This window comes from Stegostoma tigrinum, chromosome 5, assembly GCF_030684315.1.
Source record: "Stegostoma tigrinum isolate sSteTig4 chromosome 5, sSteTig4.hap1, whole genome shotgun sequence".
Classification (NCBI taxonomy): Eukaryota; Metazoa; Chordata; class Chondrichthyes; order Orectolobiformes; family Stegostomatidae; genus Stegostoma; species Stegostoma tigrinum.
The window spans coordinates 82388451-82409472 of record NC_081358.1 but is presented as its reverse complement, the minus strand read 5'-3'; the positions used below and the strand labels follow the sequence as shown (position 1 = coordinate 82409472).

Genomic DNA, 21022 nt, shown 5'->3' with positions numbered 1-21022 from the left:
CAATCCTCCTCCATTCCCAATGCCTCCCCATATCCTCCAGTATTTCCCCATGCAATTGCAGAAGGTGTAACATCTGGGACCACTTCCTCCTCACTTCCCACTATCCAAGGTCCCAGACACTCGTTTGAGGGGAAGTGGAGATTTATCTGCACTTCACTCAATCTAGTCTACCACATTCAGTGCTCAGCATGTGGTCTCCTCTACTCTGGAGAGATGAAACACGGCTGTACAATGGCTTTGTAGAACCCTACATTCTGTCTGCAAAGGTGAGCCTGAGCTTCCAGTTGCCTGCCACTTCAACACACCCTGGCCAACATTTCTGTCTCAGGCAGTGTTCCAGTGAGGCTCAGTGCAAGCTGGAAGAACAACTTTTCATTTTCTGCTTGGGGACTGTGTAACCTTCTGGGCTGAACTGATTTCTGAGGAAGGGTATGACAGATCCGAAACGTTAACTCTGTTTTTTTCTTCACAGATCCTGCCAGCCCTGCTGGGCTTTTCCGGCAACGTTGTTTTTTGTTCCTGATTTACTGCATCCGCAGTTCTTTTGGTTTTTATTCAATAATTTTACGGTCTGAGCACCTTCTTCCATATCTTTTACCTGTCCCCATAGCCCAGGCCCTGTCATCACATGGTTTGCGTTCAGCACACCCAATGCATTTTGACCCACAGATGAATTATCCCTATAAGCGGCCGTATTTTCTCCCAAGTTCACCATTAGCCGTTCTTTTACTTGCTCAAGTGCTGTTCTCTGTCTCTGGGCTCCATCTTTACCTATCATTCACTCCCTTACCTACCCTGTCCCTCCACATCTCAGCCCTTCAGTATAAATACCACCATCTCCTGCCAACAATCAGTTCTGAGGAAGGGTTACCGAACCCATAATATTAACTCTGATTTCTTTCCACAGCTGCTGAGTTTTTCCATCAATTTCTGTTTTTGTTTCACATTCCCTGCAACGTTCGCAGTTCTTTTGTATTTCAGAAGTTTTGTGTACCAATCTAAAATAAAATTGAAATTATGCAGTAATTCAGCCATCATGATATTATTTCTAAAGTGGGATGCATAATCAACATGAAGATTAAAATCACCCATCGATAGTGTCACAACCCTTATGCATGCATCTCTAATTTCATGTTTAATGCCATCCACTTAATCCTCCTGTTTGAAGGCACGTATGCAACTTAAAATAATATTTCAACCAGCTAAAACTTCTTAGCGCCCCCCAGATCCCACATGTAGATTTTTTTGACCTGATGTCCTTTCTCACTGTTGGAGTATTTCATTTTTCACTACTAATGATATACTACCCCCTTTTCTGTTTTGCCTACACTTTGGAAAGATTGAGTACTCTTCGAAGTTTAGCTCCTTTCCTTGATTATCCTGCAGCCATACCTCAGTAATTACAGTCATATCCTGCCCATGTACAACTACTTGCGCTGTTAATTTATCTACCTTATTGCAAATTCCCTATGCATCCAAACATTGTACAGTTAGCCTCATTTTTTTAGGTAACTTTGCACTATTTTTGTATTACAACCCTACTTGCTGCTAGCCCTTGTTCTTCTGCCTTCTAATTTTGGTTTCTCTATTTCTATCTTTATTTCTCTCACCTTTTGGCTCTGAGATCACATTCCCATCCCCCTGCTATTCTAGTTTAAAGCCTTTACCATAGTAATTGTAAGCATACCTGTGAAGATATTGGTCCCAACATCTGGGGTGTAGCCAGTCCAGCTTATGCAGAATCCCCAGAATGTGCCCTAATGCCTCCAAAATCTAAATTCTTCCCTCCGACACCATCCTTACATCCATGCATTCAACCATTCTGTTCTAGTGTTTCTGTTCTATCCTGCACCTGGCATCGAGAATGATGGTGAGATCACGACCTTTTAAGTTTATTCCTTATAGTTTCCTATATTCTGCTTGATGCAACTCATCCCTCTTCTTGCCTGTGTCATTGCGACCAACAGGGAGCGCAAACTCTGGCCTCCCTTTCCTTCCGCCTTTAAGAAAGTCCTCCAGCCTGCAGGGTGACATCTTCGACCTGATGCTTTCCTCGCAGTGCTGCCACCACTTCACTGTTGATACTATCCTCAAAGGTCTCAGCCTTGCAGGTATTTCATAGTGACTGCAGCACAGCCTGAAATAAAGACTTCGAGTAGCTTCATCTGGCAACATTTCCTGCATATTAGCCTTGATGCTTCAAGAGCCCTTGACTTCCCACATCCCACAAGAGGAATATTCCACTGAGCCCAGCCGCTGTGCCATGATTTATCAGTAAATTGCTCTCTTACTGTTTACTTCCTCTAGTTTAAATAGTTATAAAAATATACAGGGGATCTTACCTGTTTCCTCACGCTTTAAACCTCTTAATCTAATATAAAGTACAATTTTTATTTATCTGGCTGGCTTCCTGTTCCACTTCATGACCTTTATGTTTTCCATGCAGTTTTACTCTTGAACATCATCAAATCTCACCTGTTTTCTACAACTTTCCAACTCCTGGTCTCCTTGAGGCTGGAGATAGGAAAGAAATGGGAAAAGAGCATTACTTTCCTCTTTCACCAAATTCACTGTTACCAGTCTGGAGTAGAGCACTCTATGACAACTGATTTATGAGCTATAGAATACAAAAGTAGAGACATTACACAGGAAATATACGCAAACTGGTTAGGCCAGGTCTGTGCAGTAATTGTACTGAGGTCAGCCAGGTGGACCCAATGGAATATGAGTTCCCTGATTGGGGCTGTTAATCTAGTCCAATCAAGGAGTCCTGGCTGACAGATATAAACTGGAGTTCTGTTTACTCTGAAAGCTGGCTCTGAGCGAGCTGAGTCAGTGTCAAGGAGTCTTCATGTGTAAATAAAGGGTGTCCTGGTGATGGGATACTGGCCTTCTGTGGAGTTATTTCAGTCTGGACTATTTTTTGTGTCATTCTGGTAAGTTTGAGAGAGAACATAGAGGAGACTCATAAGAGTGTTGTCAGGGCATGATAGTTGTTGATGTGAGGAAAGATTGGAAAGGTCAGGGTTTTTTCCATAGAACAGGAGGGGCTGAAGGCAGACTTAACCAAGTACACAAAATAATAAGGGACTTAGAAAGAGTGCACAAGGAAGACCTGTTTCCCAGGTGAGCACATCAATTACCAGGACCACAGATTTAAAGTGATTTGTTGAAGGAGTAAGGGGGACATTAGGGTAATGAGTGCCTGGAATTTGGTTTGGTGATTGAAACAAGAACTCTCAGCACCTTTAGAAGGAACCTTCCTCTGTACCTGAAGTGTTGTAATCTGCAAGGCTTTAGACCTGGTGCTGGAAGGCATGAGTAGAATAGGTGACTAGAATAGACATGATGGGCTGAATGCCCTCTTTATATTCCGTAACTATATAGTGGTTTTATCTCTGTGACCAACACAGCCCGATGGGGGATTAAAACCACGATCTCCTTGTCCAGAGGCAGGGACACTACCATGCACCATGAAACCATCAGAGTACCACTTTGTATGTGCTCAAGTAACCATCCAGTTAATATGCTCTTTATCTATGTGTGTGTGTGTGTTTTTTTAAATATTTGTTCAGGGGATGTAGGCTTGGCAATTACTCCCGATACATGGAAGCACTTCAGAAAATGGTGTTGAGCTGCCTTCTTGAACCACTGCAGCCCATGTGCCTTGCTTCAATTTGTACAATTAACAAGCTGTGGCGAAATATCATTACTAAAATTTTATCTGTCTCAGGAAGCTGTACATGCTCGATCATTGAGTATATTCAAGATAATGATTGATAGATCTTTGAGTACTAAAGAGATCAAGGGATTTGATGTAGACGATTTGCCCCATTAAATAGCAGATCAGGCTTGAGGGGCGATACAGTTGACTTCTGATCATATTTCTTAAATAACTATTGCATGTTTGTTGCAATTATTTCGATTACGTATCAAGTTCAGTGTTGCAGAAAAAGACACTGACAAGATTTTGTTGAAGCGTTTCATTTTTCACTCATCAGGACATTATGCAAGAATTCAAACTCAAGGGGAAAGCCAACATTGAAACTGCATGAGCAGAGAGTACTGATTGATTAACAAATAAACTCTGATTATCATGGAGAATAGACCCCAACTGACTAAGTTCAACAATATTGAAACAAAGACAGAAATTGCTGTAAATACTCAGCAGGTCCAGTGGCATCTGTGGAGAGAAATCAGAGTTAATGTTTCAATCCAGTGACCCTTCTTTAGAACTTATTGTAATTTGGAAAAGGTGGTATATATGCTGAAGGAAAAGTTGGTATATATGCTAAAGATGGATTGGGGCAAGGGGGAAGAGTAAACAATAAATGGAGATGGAACAGTTGAGAGACAAAAGAATGGTTAAAAGTCTTTTTTCTTGTTCATTGTCATTATTTTCATTGCCATTCCTGGTGTTTGATCCCCTGGCCAACATCTCTGCCTCAGGCTTGTTGCATTGCTCCAGTGAATCTGAGTGCAAACTGGAAGAGCAGCAACTCATTTTCCAATTGGAGACCCTGCAGCCTTTAGTACTCAATATTAAATAAAACAGTTTTAGGGCTTGTCCCATATCCTTACTCCAACACCCACGCTCCAGGCCTTGTCATCACATGGGCTGCTACCACAAACAACCCATTGCCAGCTTCTAATCATCCCCATCGATAGTTAAACATCCTCCCAGGCTGACCTTTACCCATTCTCTTGTCTGCCTGACTGTTTTTCTCTCTCTCTGGACTTCACGTCCACCTACCATTTACTCCTATACCCTCCCCTCACCCCATCTTCAGCATAAATATCAAGCTACCATCAGTTCTGAAGAGGGCTCACTGCCAAAACATTAACTCTGCTCCCTCTCCACAGATGTCGTCAAAGCCAATGCGTTTTTCCAGCAATTTCTGTTTTTGTTTCATATTTCTGGTATCTGCAGTTCTTTGGGTTTTTTTAAAACAATATTGAATTAGTCCCTCTGTAGAAGGTAACTGTGCAAATTACAATTCCTGGGATTAATAGCTGCTTAAAAGAAATATAGGGCAAACAGCTTTAATGCACACCTTCAACCAATAATGAAAGGTAGTTGTGATAATGTGGCTGATGGTACTCACAGGGGATTTCAAGCTATTAATAACAGAGCAACAAGAACCTTAAGGTATTGATACCAAAAAAGAATGTAACAAAATGTCATTTTTATGTTGGAAGAGAAGAGTTAACAAAGCAATATGAATAATTTTTGATTATGCTAAAAGCACATAGATGAAAAGGTGCTTTTGGAATTGGAAGAGAAGCGTATGACTTAACAGAGGGCTATATTGTATTCAACAAAGATTTAATCAAATCAGACATTTTACAAGCTGGAAGCACAATACCAGGAAATAAACAAAGGTTGAAAATTATTCCAGGGTAAGGTAAGATTGATTGAATAAGATTGTAAAGCCAATTGCTATTTTCCACAGAAAAAAAAAATGGAAAACATAACAAGTTAATCTAAGCTTGTGAAGTAGAGTGACTCATCCGCTGGGTGCAAGTGAAGCAAGTGATGGGTGAAACAAGACCACAGCAGACAACAAGCTGTACATTGTTAGTTGATATTACAGCAGAGTGGAGAATGATTTTGGGCAAATTTATACTAAGGTTAAAAATAAAAGCTTTAAAGCAATGCAAACAAGGGCTTCTTTCACATAGCCTTTAAATTGCCAGTCGTCTGTGATTGATGTTTTCATTGAAATGTTATATTTGTTATTTCTGTCTTCAGGTAGTGTCCTTGCAGTCTGAAAGTGACTAATAATGGCTTTGCACATATTTCTAGGTTGTGTTATCACAATGGGGCAAGAAGAGGTTGATGCTAATAACTACTTGGGTCAGGATTGAATCTGGCCATCAATTTTATAAATCACCATGCTCTATCTAAATGAATTAACTAACCCCATGAACCACCAATAGAAAGTAATGTGGCCATAAGGTGATACTTCTGCAACTTCTACATGTTATCTGTTGGGGTAATACTTATCAGGATTTCTGCCACGTTTAAACTGTCCAAGAACTCCATATCCAGTGAATTCCTTGTCTTCCCCAATCAGATCAGGTTGTAGTATAAGGACATGCCGAGACACATTGTCTAGTTATTGTCTGTTGTGGCTCACTCTTATTGCCTCTGGAGTCAGAAGGTTGAGGGTTTAAGCCTCACTCAAAATACTTGAGAAGGAAAATTTAGTTTGATGCTTGAATGCAGTATTAAAGAAGTGTTGCATTGTCCGGAGTGCTGTCTTTGGATGAGGTTTTAAACCGAGGGCCTAACATCAGAGAGTTTTATAGCATGGAAATAGACCTTCAGCAGATGTATCGAGCATTTTACTATTTCATAAGATGTAGGTGTCACTGCAAGGCCAGCATTAATTGCCAATCCTACTTGTGTTGGCCTGAGTCATAGAGATTTTACAGCACTGAAGAGGCTCATTGACCAAGCCGGTCAACAAGCATCCATCTGCTGTAGTCACATTTTCCAGCACTTGGTCCTTAGCCATGTACCCTATGGCATTTCAAGTGCTCATCAAAATACTTTTAATGTTGTGAGAGTTCCAGCCTTTGCAACCTTTTCAGGCAGGAAATTCTAAATATCCCTATCCTCTACGTGAAACCATTTTTCTTTAAAACACCATTTTTTTGTTCTATTCATTTGTGGGATGTCAGCGTCGCTGGCTGGCCAACATATCTTGCCCATCCCTAGTTGCCCTTGTAAAGGTGGCAGTGAACTGCCTTCTTAAACCTCTGCAGTCCTCCTGTTGTGGATCAGGGAGGGAATTCCAAGATTTTGGCCCAGTGATAGTGAAGGAACAGTGACATATTTCCAAGTCAGGATGTTGAGTGACTTGGTGGGGAACTTGGAGGTGGTGGGGTTCCCATATATCTGATGCCCTTGTCCTTCTAGATGGAAGTGGTCATGCACTTGGAAGGTGCTGTTTGAGGATCTTTGGTGAATTTTTACAGTGCATCTTGCAGATAGCACACACTCCTGCCACTGAGCGTCAGTGGTGGAGGGAGTGGATGCTTGCAGATGTCGTGCCAATCAAGTGGGCTGCTTTTTCCTGGATAGATGCCAAGCTTCTTGAGTGTTTTTGGGACTGCACTCATCCAGGCAAGTGGGAAGTATTCCATCACACTCCTGACTTGTGCGTTGTAGATGGTGGACAGGCGTTGAGGAGTCAGGAGGTGAGTTACTCTCTGCAGTATTCCCAGCTTCTAACCTGCTCTTGTAGCCGCTTTGTTAATATGGTGAGTCCAGTTGAGTTTCTGGCCAATGGTAACCCCCAGGTTGTTGATGGTGGGGTTTCATCTCCTGTCCAATTTCTTAAGTCTATGTCTCCTGGTTAATACACCTCTACTAAGGGGCAAACTTTCTTCCTATCAACCTGTGATAATTTTGTACACCACAATTTAAGGAATGCAACCGCAGGCTACCTAGTTTCCCTTCATGGCTGAACCATTTCAGCCCAGGCAACATCCTGATGAATCTTCTCTGCATGATCTCTGGTGTAATCACATCCTCCTTACAGTGTGGCAACCAGAACTGCACAAAGTATTTCAGCTGCAGTCTAGCGAACATCTTATACAGCTCCATCATAACTTGATTGGTCTTGTATTCAATGCCTCGACTAATAAACGCAGATGCCCTGTATCTGCATTTTTAATTATCTGCTGTCAGATGGATGTAAACAACACTGTGGCATTATTTCGATGAAAAACAAGGGAAATATCTTAATTTCTGGGGCAATATTTGTTCTTCAATCAACATTGCTAAAAATTCTTCAATCAACATTACCCAATCATTATCATGTAGCTATTGGTGGGACCTTGCTGCTTGCAAATAGGCTGCAGCATTTCCTATAATACAGTTGTAACTACAGTACAATAGTACATCTTTGGCTGCAAGATATTTTGAGATATTCCGAGGTTATGAAAGAAACCATATAAATACAAACTTTTATTTTCCTGACAATCTTTCTGAAAGCACAGGCCTATTACAGTTCACATCTATTCACAGACGTTTGAACAATCAGTATCAACACGTTCCTCCAGCATAACATTATTGCATAGCTTGTCATCTACAGAATGCACTGTGGCAACTCACCAAGTTTCTGGAATAGAACTGACCATTTCTAACTCCAAGAAGGACTAGCATCCTATGCCATCCTGCTGGACAAATCTTGTTGTTCCTGAATTGGTACTGGGCTAAATCCTTCTCAACTCCAATATGAGAGAATCATTTACAGAAGAACAGAATTGGCTGAGCAGAAGAACATCACATTTTCCGAACAAGTATAACAAACTGATGCCCTGAGGTAGCTCTTTTTAATCAGAAACGATTCAGAAAATGAGGGTTGAGTTGGCCATAGAAAAGTGATCATGGTCAGGTGGTCAAGTGACCATAATCCCACTTTCTTGTGACATTGTTAGATACTGCATCTCTACCGATCAGCAGGAATCTGATATTTACTTTTGTCAGATAGTGGATGCAAACAACTTACATAAAGGATGTGACTGACTGACCCATTCTACTTGCATTAAAATTTAGCGGTATATAAATGAAAGGGATTTTGGTTTTCTGTTTTGGGTATTTAATGCGTCAACTTGCCACCCAATCCAAACGAACCTATTTATGGCAGATTCAAATTATTTCCTATCCCTGAAACTTTTCAGTTGCTTTCTTTGCTAAACATCTGTTGAGATCCGCTTGAATTTTGATAGCAATCTCAGTCTCCTTCCTCCTTGTACAGGATGTTCCATTTATCTATTATCCTTTGTGCGAAGTAGCTAAACTGTCTAGTGTTTTTCCCTCTTTGATCTTCATTCATGGTTTCTAATTGTATGTAATGCAGAGATTGGTTTTTCAGCTTTAGGGCATTTTGTTGTTGCCTATTATTAACGGTAATGAACAGCAGATTCAGTTGATTGAATAATAAAATTTATGTTGAAGTGGTATTGTGCCTTATGATTCAAACTCTCAATGATGGTGTAATAGGGAAACAATACAAAGCATATAATGTGTGGAAATTGCACGGTGAAGAAAGTGACATTGATAAAACAGCATCAAATATTAATTTGGAATATCAGTGGTGAATGATGCTGATACCAGTTTCAAGTAATGCTTGGTATTATTGACATAATTTGTTTGTTGTATTTTATTACAGCATTACTGCACATTCCTTACCTGTTTTCACGAAAACAGCGTAGAGTTGCTGAAGCTGCGCATGTAAGGCAATGATATGGAAAGAAAAATTAGGTAAGTAATCATTTCTAACAAATTGCACTCATGTATTTAACATTTTACCATTATTGTTATCACCAACTGCAATATTATCTTGCTTGAGAAGTGCCCTTTTCTTTTGAAAATAGTAGTACACTAATTGACGAAGATAGTCATTATTAAACAATGAAGAAGGGTCTAGGCCCGAAACGTCAGCCTTCCTGCTCCTCTGATGCTGCTTGGCCAGCTGTGTTCATCCAGCTCTACACCTTGTTATCTCATTATTAAACAAAAGCTCGTTAAAAGGCCCCAAGCCATTTGCTGTGTAATTGGACTTACCTTTACACCCTTTCTTGAAACATAAAAAACATAGAAACATTAAAAATAAGAGCAGGAAAAGGTGCTTCAGCCTGTCAAGCCTACTCCACCATTCAGCATGATCATGGCTGATCCTTTATCTCAGTGCAATACTCCAACTCTCTCCTCAAATCGCTCAACACTCTTAGTTTCTAGAAATCTATCGCTTTCTGTCTTTAATATATTCAGTGACTTGGCCAGCACAGACTCCAGTGGTGGAGAATTCCACAGATTCATTGCCTGCCAGTGAAGCAATTTCTCCTTACTTCATTCAAGAGTAGGCTACCGCATGTCCTGAAACTATGAGCCCATGATCTGAAATCCCATACAGAGGAAAATGTCAGCCATACATCCAGTTGGCCAAGTCCTGTAGGAATTTTATACGCATCAATGAAATCCGCTTCATTCTACTAACTCCGGTGAATGCCGGCTCTATTGAACTGACGTCTTCTTGTATGACTAACTGCTGTCTCAGAAATCAGTCTGTTGAATTTTCTCTGCATTCCTTATAGGACAAGTATATCTTTTCTTAGGTAAGGACTCTGAAGCTACTCACAATTCTCCAAGTATTGCTACAATAACACTTCCTTGTGCTCGCACTCAAATCCTTTTGCAGTGAAGGCCATCATTTCACTTGCCTTCCTCACTGTTAACTACGCCTGCATGCTCGCTTTCAAGGACACCCAAATGTACACGTTTTGTACATTACCTTTTCCTAATCAATCAGTATTTGGATAATACTTTCTGTTTAATGTTCCAATGCCATTCTGTTTCTCATACTAAAATGGATAACTTTGCACTGGTCCACATTATATTGCATCTGCTATGTACTTGCCCACTCATTCAACTTGTCTAAATCACCCCGAAAGGCTTTGTACATCCTCCTCATCACTCACATTCTCAATGTGTTTTGCATCATAAGCAGACTTGAAAACATTACATTTGACTCCAAATCGTTGGTATATACAGTGAGTAGCTCGGGACCCAAGCAGTGATCCCTGCGGTGTCCAACTGTGGCATCAGTCCTGAGTCTAAAGAGACTGAAACATTACGGTCACTGCTGCAGAATTTCCATTCTCACTTCTCACTGTATCCTTGGATGCAACTCATCTGATCCCAGTGTCTTGTCAACTCTAAGTACAGATAGCTATACAATATCTCTGCCTTAAAAGTTCCAAATTGCTTCTAGTGTTTAACTTACTTTCTTTACCATGACCTGAGAAATATCTATTTCCTTGGTAAAGATGGATGGGAAGTATTCATTTAATACCATTGGCCCTGGCCTCTAATTCCTTGTGTTAATCTCTTTTTTGGTCTCTTAATTGGCCTCACTACCCCTCATGTCGCCCATTACTGTTTGTAAGCCTATAGTAGATGTTGGAATTCCCTTCTATATTAGCTGCATTTAGTACAATTCCTTGCCTAAAACCTGCTTTGAGTTGGCTGTAAGAGAGTGATGATAAATTACTTATTGCGGCAATTGATTACCCCCGCTGCTGGCGTCAAACTCTCTTTAACTCTTTCTGTGGTGTCCTTTGGAATTTAGCCTGATTATTTGGATGTATAGTTTGATATGACACTTGAAAATACACATATATTTTTGTCTCTTTGACAGCACATTCATATCAGCTTGTGAACAAAATAAAAGTTATGTTTACACATTGGTGAATGGTACCAGTGTAATTTGCCAGTGAGTTGTCGGAGTTGTCTGTTGTTTCATTGGTAAAATGATTTACTGTTACCACAATAAAGATAAATGAAGGAAGGGTACTGCGTACTTGCATTAACTAGACTTGGGCACTTATATTGCTGAAGAATTCAAGTATGAATTTATAAACTTGAATTTAAAAATAAATAGCATATTCTGAAGTGCATGCTTTAGTCTCAACCAAGTCACTGAAATAAAAACAAATTGTTTTAAAACAACTATTTATTACTCATCTAACATGAAAGATGTATCAGGAAATGACCCATTTGTGAAAGGAAAACTATCAATAATTCTTTTTGAGTATGCTCTTAGTTGACCATTTTAATGAGTTATATTTTGAATTACATTTCTTTTAGAATATGTTGTTTCTGTTCAAGGGCAGTTGAGTTTTTGTAAACTGGAATTCAATCCTCCATATCCCACAAAAATCATTAAATGAATTGCTCCAACTCTTACCTTTTCAATTTCTGAGCAATTGGGCACCAATCCAGCCTTAGTTTAGTTAAAGGGAGATGATACAATTAAAATTCAACAGTGATTTTGTTTTTTTTCAAATCCTGTTTAACAATCTTTAGATTCTCCTCTTTACTTTGGGCTATAAAGAAGCACAAATGCTTCTTGAAGTTGTGAGAGTTGAAAGTGTGGATTCTAATACATTGAATTGAAGGAATAGCAAGATGCAAAAGAGTACACAACAATTCTGTTCCAGCTTCCATGATTTGTAATCCAGAAGCTTTTATTCATGATTTTCAAACAAAAAAAAGTAAAAAATAGATTTAGTGCTGAATTTCCAAGAATGACACTTAAAATAACTTGTGGAGCTGTTATTTGTTTCTGATATGAATTCATGTAGTTATTGGTGACTTGCTATATTTGAGGTCTGTTTTGCCTTATTAAATAATATCAATTAACTGATATTTAATGTCTGTTACTTTCTAAAGATGGTGTGCAAAGAAAGTCACCTTCTTTTCATGCATAGCAATCTTCCAGAAACCAATGGGAAATTAAAAGCAGATTTTTCAGAAAGTTGGTTTACATATCTTGATGGAATATTTTATACAGCATGTTGGCCAAGGTAGCCATTACATTAACATAAAGAAAATTACATTGTAAAGTAGCACATGAACACCGACATGCACTAACCAAAAGAGATCAGCCATATAAAAACTGTGGCTAAAAGCAACTTGAAGGCTGGGAATTCTGTTTTAACTTACTAACTCAGCCAGTTCAGTTTACCACATATGATATAATGAATTGGCTATAGGCATTGGACCCTGACAAAGCTCCAACAATGGGACCTCAGACTTACTCTTCAGAATTTATACTGCTACCTGACCAAGCTGTCCCAACATAGCTACAAGACTGGAACCTACCAGACAACGTGGAAAATTGCCTAATTATGGCCAATACACAAAGTATGAGAAGTCCAACCCAACCAATTACTGCCCCATTTTGATCATCAGCAAGGTGATAGAAATGGTCATTGACGGTGTGATCAAGAAGTAGTTGCTTAACAATAACCTGCTCACTGATACTTAGTTTGGGTTCTGCCTGAGCCACTGAGCTCCTCACATCATTACAGTCTTCATCCAACTATGCACAAAAAAGCTGAACTCCAGAGGAGAAGTGTGAGTGACTAACCTAGACATCAAAGCAGCATTTGACCTGGTATGGAATCAATAACTCCTAGCAAAATTGGAATCAATGGGAATCAGAGGGAAAAATCTGGAGCCATACCTAGCACAAAGGAGAATGCTTGTCATTGTTGGAGATTAATTATCTCAGTCCCGGGTTGTCAATACAGGAATTGTTCAGGACAGCTTCCTAGGTCCAAATATCTTCATCTCCTTCATAAATTACATTCCATCATTCTAAGGTCAGACTGGGAGTGTTTGCTAATGATTACACAATGTTCAGAAACATTCACAGCTCCTCAAATGCTGAAGCAGCCTGCAACAATGCCCAGGAAATCAGTCTTGGATTGATAAGTGGCAAGTAACATTAATATAAAGTAGGTACCAGACAATGAATATCTTCAAGAAGAGAAACCATTCCTCCTTGTTATTCAGTGACATTACCATCATTGAATGGTAATGCCATTGCAACCATTGACAACTTCCTGGGTGTTACCATTGACCAGAAGCTGAACTGCGCCGGCTTATAAGTACATTAGGCACAGGAACAGATCCGAGGCTCAGAATGTTGAAGCAAGTAACTCACCTCCTGCCTCCACAAAATCTGTCTACCATCTACGAAGCACAACTCAGGAGTGTGATGGCATGTCTTCCACTGTTCTGGATGGATACAGCTCCAACAACACTCAAGAGGCTCAACACTATCTTGGAAATAGCATAATCAGCACCCTGTACAATATCTTTACAATTCACTCCCTTTACCGCTGATGTACATCGACAATGTATACCTTTGGTCTTTTCAAGCCAATGTATCTTGTGATGTGAAAAATTATACTCTGACACCAATGGGCTGAACCTTCAACAAGATGCCCTTTAGCAACTCACCTAGGATTTTCAAACAACATCTTCCAAATCGCCGCAAGGGCAAAAGATGAATAGGAATTGCAAATTCCCCTCCAAACCACACACCATCCTGACTTGGAACTACATCACCATTCCTTCACTGTCACTGGATTAAAATCCTAGAACTCCCTTTCTAACAGCACTGTCGCCCCAAGGACTGCAGCAGTTCAAGAAAACGGTTTACTACTACCTTCTCAAGAACATTTAGGAATGGGCAACAAACGCTAGATGAGGAAGCAAAACCCACATCTCATAAATGAAAATAACACAACATTTCAGTTGATGTCAGAGTATAGTTATTCATATCACAAGATATATAGGCTTGAAAAGACCAAAGCTATCTATTGTCAGCCAAATGAATGATTAAAATGGTTTAATTTTGAATTAAAGACAATCTGAAGAACCAAGTCTAAAAATCCATTGATTTTAGGTAATAAATAATGCAGTAGGCATTAACAAAATGGCAAGTATTATCTGATGTGGAAGCTGCCTTTTCATTAATAGTTATATATCATTTGAGAATGACATCCAAGTTAGATGGGCATACTTCAGAACTGTACTCATATGGCTTTGATATTAATATATCGTTCCTTTTATTTCATTCATTAACCAATAATTCAATAGCAGGGTAGAATTTTATGACAATTTTTGAGAAACAAACTCAATTTACTTATAAATACAAATATCAATTTTATGTGATAATTTTGAGAGTTGTGCCTCTTCTCCATCATATTTGTTTGCGTAATTTACCAGGAACTTGCTCAGGGGGTGTAGGCGGAGTCGGCATTGTCACTGAGCTAGCAATTGAGAACCCAGGGCTAATGTTCTGAGGACTTGGGTTTAAATTTCAACATGGCACATAGTGAAACTTAAGGAATGAAAATCTGGAATTAAAAAGCTGGTCAAATGTGACAATGAAACCAATGTCATTTGTTATAAATACCCATCTGGTTCACGAACAGTGAATCTCACCTGTTCTAATCTACGTATGACACCAGACCCACAGCAATGTGGTTGACTCTTATTGTGGTCTCTGGGTAATTAGGAATGGGAAATAAATGTTATCAAGTGATGCCAGCATCTCATGAACAAGAAAAATCCACAACTTTGGGAGCATGTTCCTTTGGTCCACCAGATGTTACCGAATACAAATCCAGTTAACCCTCAAAACTGCCTTGGGGCCCTATGATAATAATTAATACCTGTTTCATGGCCATTAATGTGGCTTCTTTACAACTCAGACAGATATTTCAACATCCCAGTGGATGATTGAGTTGAGGATGGCAGTGGAGTAGAAATGGGTTGCTAAGCCATTTACTTCTGTTCTGTTGCAGCTATTACCTCAGTACAGGTGGGTGGTAAAGTTAAAATTTGCTATTATTTTTCCAATGACAGCCAGCAGACAAGTTAGTGCCTCTGAGAAATCAATGGCAGCCTTCTTCCAAACATTAAAGTTGGTCAAAAACTGGCAGACAAGTTCTCAACTGTGTCATCAGTTGACATTGTTTATTTTTATCCTATCTTCATGCAAAGAGCGTAATGAACTTTTCTTTATTAGTTATTCTTGTCAAGGTGACCTTGATTTGTCAGAATGCTTGACTATTCATTAAGATTTCATCAGCTCGACATCTTCTATTCCACCATCATACCTGCTGGAGCAGTCATTATAACCATATTAACATCAATGGAGGAGCAAAAATGCAAGGGTTGAATTTCCGAACGAGGAAGTAATTGGGTAGCTGGTGGGCAAAGTAATCATTTTACTGAGAGTTCCAGAGCATTTTAAGGGTCAAGCATCATTCATGCTCACTAAGTAGGAGGGTGTGAGAAAACTGAAGCTGGGTAGAAACATCATCTTTGGGAAGTTGCAGGAAACAGTTGGTGACCGATAGTGAGTGAGGTGTCATATATTGAGTGGGGTAGCCTTCTGTACGGCCTAGAAAGGCATTTTAATCTTTAAACCATAATAAGAATCAGTAAGACCAGTTTTTCTGAACAATATTTAGTAGCTGTCAAGATTTCAAGGAGATAACTGTGCGTCCAGTATCAATGGGGAAACTGTGTGTGTTACACTGCACCATAGGTTCCTGAAATTGTATATTTTCACATAAGTCAGCTTTTACAGCCACATCATGCTCCATTCATAATAGTAGTCAGTACCAGTTTTTTGTGCAATTGGCTTATGTCCTCGTTTACATTATTTGGTGAAGTACAGGATTAGTCATTAAATATTGTTGGATATGAAGTGTTTCGGAAAGTTCAGGAAGAACCAAGAGAATGAGGGATGTCAATGTTGCTTAGAAAATAAACCAGGATTTGTACAGGCTGGTAGTGACCCCATCACCAGTTGGAGATTAGGGACTGCTTCCACGTAACAGTAAATTTTATTTCATGTTGAACAGGCAGTAAATTGACTGCAGCCATGCCTTCTGCCCCTCAAGAAAAGTCTTTCTGTTCCCAAGAGCTGCTAGTCTGTTGGATATGTTACAGAGAGAACCAACCTCCCTCGAAATATATTAAGAAGATAGCCTTATTTTCTTATTTTCAAGTTAAGTGTCAAGTGTTGTATTCCGGGCGCAATTCAATTTGTCAAACTACTGGATTTGAGGCAAAGCACTCTCCATTCCTACGCAATAGTTAAAATACAACAAAAGAGAGAAGAAATTGGAATAACAACTCAACTGGAAAGCTTAACAGAATACTAGATTATTTTACTACTAACCATTCCAATTTAGTAACATCCCTTGGCAAAAGGAAAGTTCAGAAAAATGAATTGTTTTTCGTGTAATTCTCCAGTCCAATAGGAAAAAAAATCAGGAGAACAGTCAGAGAGAGAGAGAGAGTAGCAGGGAGAGATGTAATGCAGCTTCCAAACCTAATTTCAAGACTCCAGCAGTAACTGCTACTGAAAGCTTAAAATAAACAAAAAAATCCTGGTTCTGTGGGATCCTGCCCCATAGACTGCTTCCATTGTTCAGACTTTTGAAAAAACTCAAGGCCTCACAACCTTTTTACATTAAGGGATTTCAATAGACAGCTCTCTACTTCGGCCTTAAAACCTCCCTTTAAAACTAAGCCAGGACAAAATACACATCTTAAAGCCATAGTATTGTCATAGATGATGACAGTTCTTTAGTATTACTGGGAGTGGTGACCTCGTTTGGACTGTAGGAGGCCCAAGGACACAATCCAGGAGTTTCAGAGAGCAAGTAAACATTGCTCGAGCATTGCCAGGGACCAGTTATGATGTGGAGGTGCCAGTGTTGGACTGGGGTGGACAAGGTCTGAAATCATATGACACCAGGTTATAGTCCAACAGGTCTATAGGCCAGTCAAGGAGACCACAGTGACGATGTGCTTGATCTTCACAACACAGTCTGTACTGCTTGCTTGATCCTTTGTGCCCTGTTAGAAAGTGAGTAAAATGCACTAAAACAGAAATGGTTCTCGACCCATTAGTCTGCAAAATGGAATTCAAATCAGACAAATTCTATCATGACCAGGTAACACAAAGGGGTAGAATTGTAACAAGCAAAAACAGGTCACCAAGTGGCAAGTAAAAATTGGACCACAAATGGATCCTGGCTCCAACGTGCCCATTTCTACATTTAACAGAGAAATATTTGTGAGGACTCAGCTTGCCAGAGTCATTATGATCATCAGTACAAGCTGGTCATTAATTAGTACATTAATTAGTTCACATTAGTTGCTGAGGAGGCTCAAACTTGGGTTGCAGAGGTTTCAGAGAGATTTGCCAGTAAAAATAAGTTACATTTCAAAGTTCAAGCTGCAAGACTCACATACAGGCTCAGAAGTTCCAGATGTATATGATAAGTATTTCACAGAGAACTCCTGTCAACACAGACAATTTTGGTGCTTGAGGGCTTTAGAAGGACTGGGGAGCACCATGGTTGTTTGGTCTATGTATCAGACAATAAAGATAACAAACATCAGGGCTGCTTTGGTGATATTGGGAGATGCGCCTTGATTGGGAAGAGCATGATGGGAGTGAGGGAAGTTAAAATGAACTTGTTTGGTCATGGTTTGTATGACACCACCTCTGGGACAAGTGGGATTTGAACCTCAACTTTTTTGGCCCAGAGTTGGAGCAGCAGCATTGCACCAGAAGAGCCCTTAGCTTTTTGATAAGAAAATTATTTTCAATCAATCTGTTTGGGCATGTTTTGGCAGAGCTGAGACTTGAACAGGGATCTTCTGGTGTAAGGTAAGATATATTAAAGATATATCTCTCTGATGTTGGGGACAAGTATTTCAATGATTTGGGGATTATGCTGTTTAGAACACTGTCTTTTTGATTAAGAACTTGGCTCACGAATAAAGAAGGTCAGCTCAGACACGTTAATTCTTTAGATGGTGAGATCTGTAAGATTGCATTCTGTAAATATACCAACTATCAAGGGAAAAAAATTATGTCTTATTCTGTATTTTGCTACCAGCTTGCATCCACTTATGTCAACCCCTGCCCTGACAGTATCCAAGAGGAATTCCAGGAAGCACCATTGAATAGGTCAGGTGTAGATAGCAGGGATCGAGTGAATCCCTAAAAGAGTATAAAGGCAGCAGTAGTATACTTAGGAGGGAAATCAGGAGGGCAGAAAGGGGTTATGTGTTAGCTGTGACAAATAGGTTTAAGGAGAACCCAAAGGGATTTTATAAATACATTAAGGACAAGAGGGTAACTAGGGTGAAAATAGGGCCCCTTGAAGATCAGCAAGGCCATGGATGTGTGGGACTGCAGGAGATGGGGGAGAAAATAAGTGAATATTTTGCATCAGTATTTATTGTGGAGAAGGATATAGAAGATAGAGAAATAAATAGCAACAATCTGAAAAATGTCCAAATTACAGAGGAGGAAGTGTTACACATCTTAAAATGCATAAAGGTGGATTAATCCTTGGGATGTAATCAGGTGTACCTAGAAATCTGTGAGAAGCTATGGAACTGATTGCAGGACTCCTTGTTGAGGTATTTGGATCATCAATAGTCACAGGTGAAGTGCTAGAAGACTAGAGGTTGGCTAATGTGATGTCACTGTTTTAAAAAAGTGATAAGCAACAGCCAGGGTACTATAGACCAGTGAACGTGACATCGGTGGCAGGCATGTTGTTAGAGGGAATCTCAATGGACAGGATTTACGTAAGTTTGGAAGGCAAGGACTGATTAGGGACAGTCAATGTGGCTTTGTGTGTGGGAAATCATGTCTCACCAACCCAAGTGATTTTTTGAAAAAGTAACAACGGATTGATGAGGGCACAGCGGTGGACATGATCCATACAGACTTCAGTAAGGTTCTTGACAAGGTTCCTCAGAACAGACTGGTTGAATCACATGGAATACAGGGAGAATTAGCCATTTGGATACAGAACTGGCTTGAATGTAGAAGGCAGAGGATGGTGGTGGAGGAGTGCTTTTCAGACCAGAGTCCTGTGACCAATGGTGTGCCACAAGAATCAGTGATGAATTCACTGCTTTTTATCATTTCTATAAATGATTTAGCTGTGAACATATGGGTATAGTTTGTAAGTTTACAGATGGCAACAAAATTGGAGGTGTGGTAGACAGCAACAATGGTTACCTCAGAGTATGGGCCAATGGGCCAAGGAGTGGCAGACAGAGTTAAATTTAGATAAATGTGAGGTGCTGCATTTTGGAAAGGCAAATCAGGGCAGGACTTACACCCTTAATGGTAAGGTCCTGGGGCATGTTGCTGAACAAAGAGACCTTGGAGTACAAGATTCATAGTTCCTTGAAAGTGGAGTTGCAGATAGATAGAATAGTGTACGAGGCGTTAAGTACGCTTGCCTGTCTTGGTCAGTGCATTGAAGTAGGAGTTGGGAGGTCATGTTGGGACTGTATTGGTTAGGCTGCTTTAGGAATACTGTGTGCAATTCTGGTCTCACTGCTATAGGAAGGATGTCAGAACCTTGAAAGGTTCGGAAAACATTTATAAGGATGTTGCCAGGGTTGGAGAGTTTGAGCCATAGGGAGAGGCTAAATAGGCTGGGGCTGTTTTCCTGAGAGTGTCAATGGCTGAGGACTTATGGAGGTTTATAAAAATCATGAGACGGCATGTGTATGGTAAGTAGAGGAGGTCTTTTCCCTGGAGTGGGGGAGTCCAAAACTAGAGGGTATAGATTTAAAGTGAGAGGGGAAAGATTTAAAAGGGTTCTGAGGGACAACCTTTAGCTGCCAGAGGATGTGAAGGCTGGTACATTTATAACATTTAAAAGGCATCTGGGTTGTTATATGAATGGGAGGGATTTAGAGTGATATGGGCCAAATACTGGGAAATAGGGCTCGATTTCTCTAGGATATCTGGTTAGCGTGGATGAGTTGGACCAAATGTTCTGTTTCTGTGCTGTACATCTCTATGACTGTATGCCTGTATGATTGCTGACCTAGCTATCTGTACTTCCATTGCATAATATGAACCGGTCACTTCAAATTCCACGTCAGTTTTTGTTGTTTAAATAGACAGTTTTAAATCAGTTATTCTGAATGTGTATCTTGTTAACCATGAAGCTCGGAGTGATGAAGCTAAGGAGGGAAATTATAATTAGTCAATTGGGTCAAATCTGAAAATTTGACCTGTTTGATTTGCTTCTTGCTTCTTTGCTTCAAGCTTTGCCATCAATATCCAGCCCCTACTCTGTCTAACCACATCCTTCCCACCACACCTTGGCCTGAAACTTGCCTTTGTATTAATATTAGGGAAAACATATCCCCAAGCACTTCATTTAAAGATAGTAATGCTAATCTGTTTATTCCAGCTTCGGTGAAGTCTGTTGAATTTGTGGGGTAATTCCCTACTGACATAATTAAATCTAAAACTGAAGCTGAATCAGAGAACTTTGAAGGATGCTGATATCATGAAAATCCATGTAAAACTGTGAGGAGTGTTTGTCAGCAACTTCAAAGTAACTGTGCTTGTAAAACCTTGTACTTTGCAGTAGTTTTAGTCAGTGTGGTTGTTCATACAGTGGCTGAACTTTATCAAAGGTACAAAACAAATAATTGCTCAATTTGCATTTGCTTTGAATTTGATGAGATCTTTGTTCTCAGGATTCAATTCATACCTCTATTTTATACATCCTTATTGCAAGTTCCATACCACAAAATGCTATTTGTGATTAAGGAACAGTCTGTGATGTTGTTCTT

At 39.8% G+C, this 21022-nt stretch overlaps 1 protein-coding gene across 21 annotated transcripts in view; it reads left to right on the top strand.

The window, feature by feature from the left end:
• dlgap1a (discs, large (Drosophila) homolog-associated protein 1a) overlaps positions 1–21022 on the top strand; it is a 715152-nt gene that overhangs the window by 324852 nt on the left and 369278 nt on the right. For 19 of the 21 annotated variants that reach the window (XM_059646106.1, XM_059646105.1, XM_059646089.1 and 16 more), the window contains one exon: positions 9186–9277. The exons of 1 other annotated variant lie outside the window; for it this stretch is intronic. The gene's annotated coding sequence lies outside the window, so the exon portion shown is untranslated. Of the gene's footprint in view, positions 1–9185; positions 9278–10110; positions 10132–21022 lie in introns of all 21 variants that reach the window. One more of the 21 variants, XM_059646103.1, reaches the window with a different exon arrangement.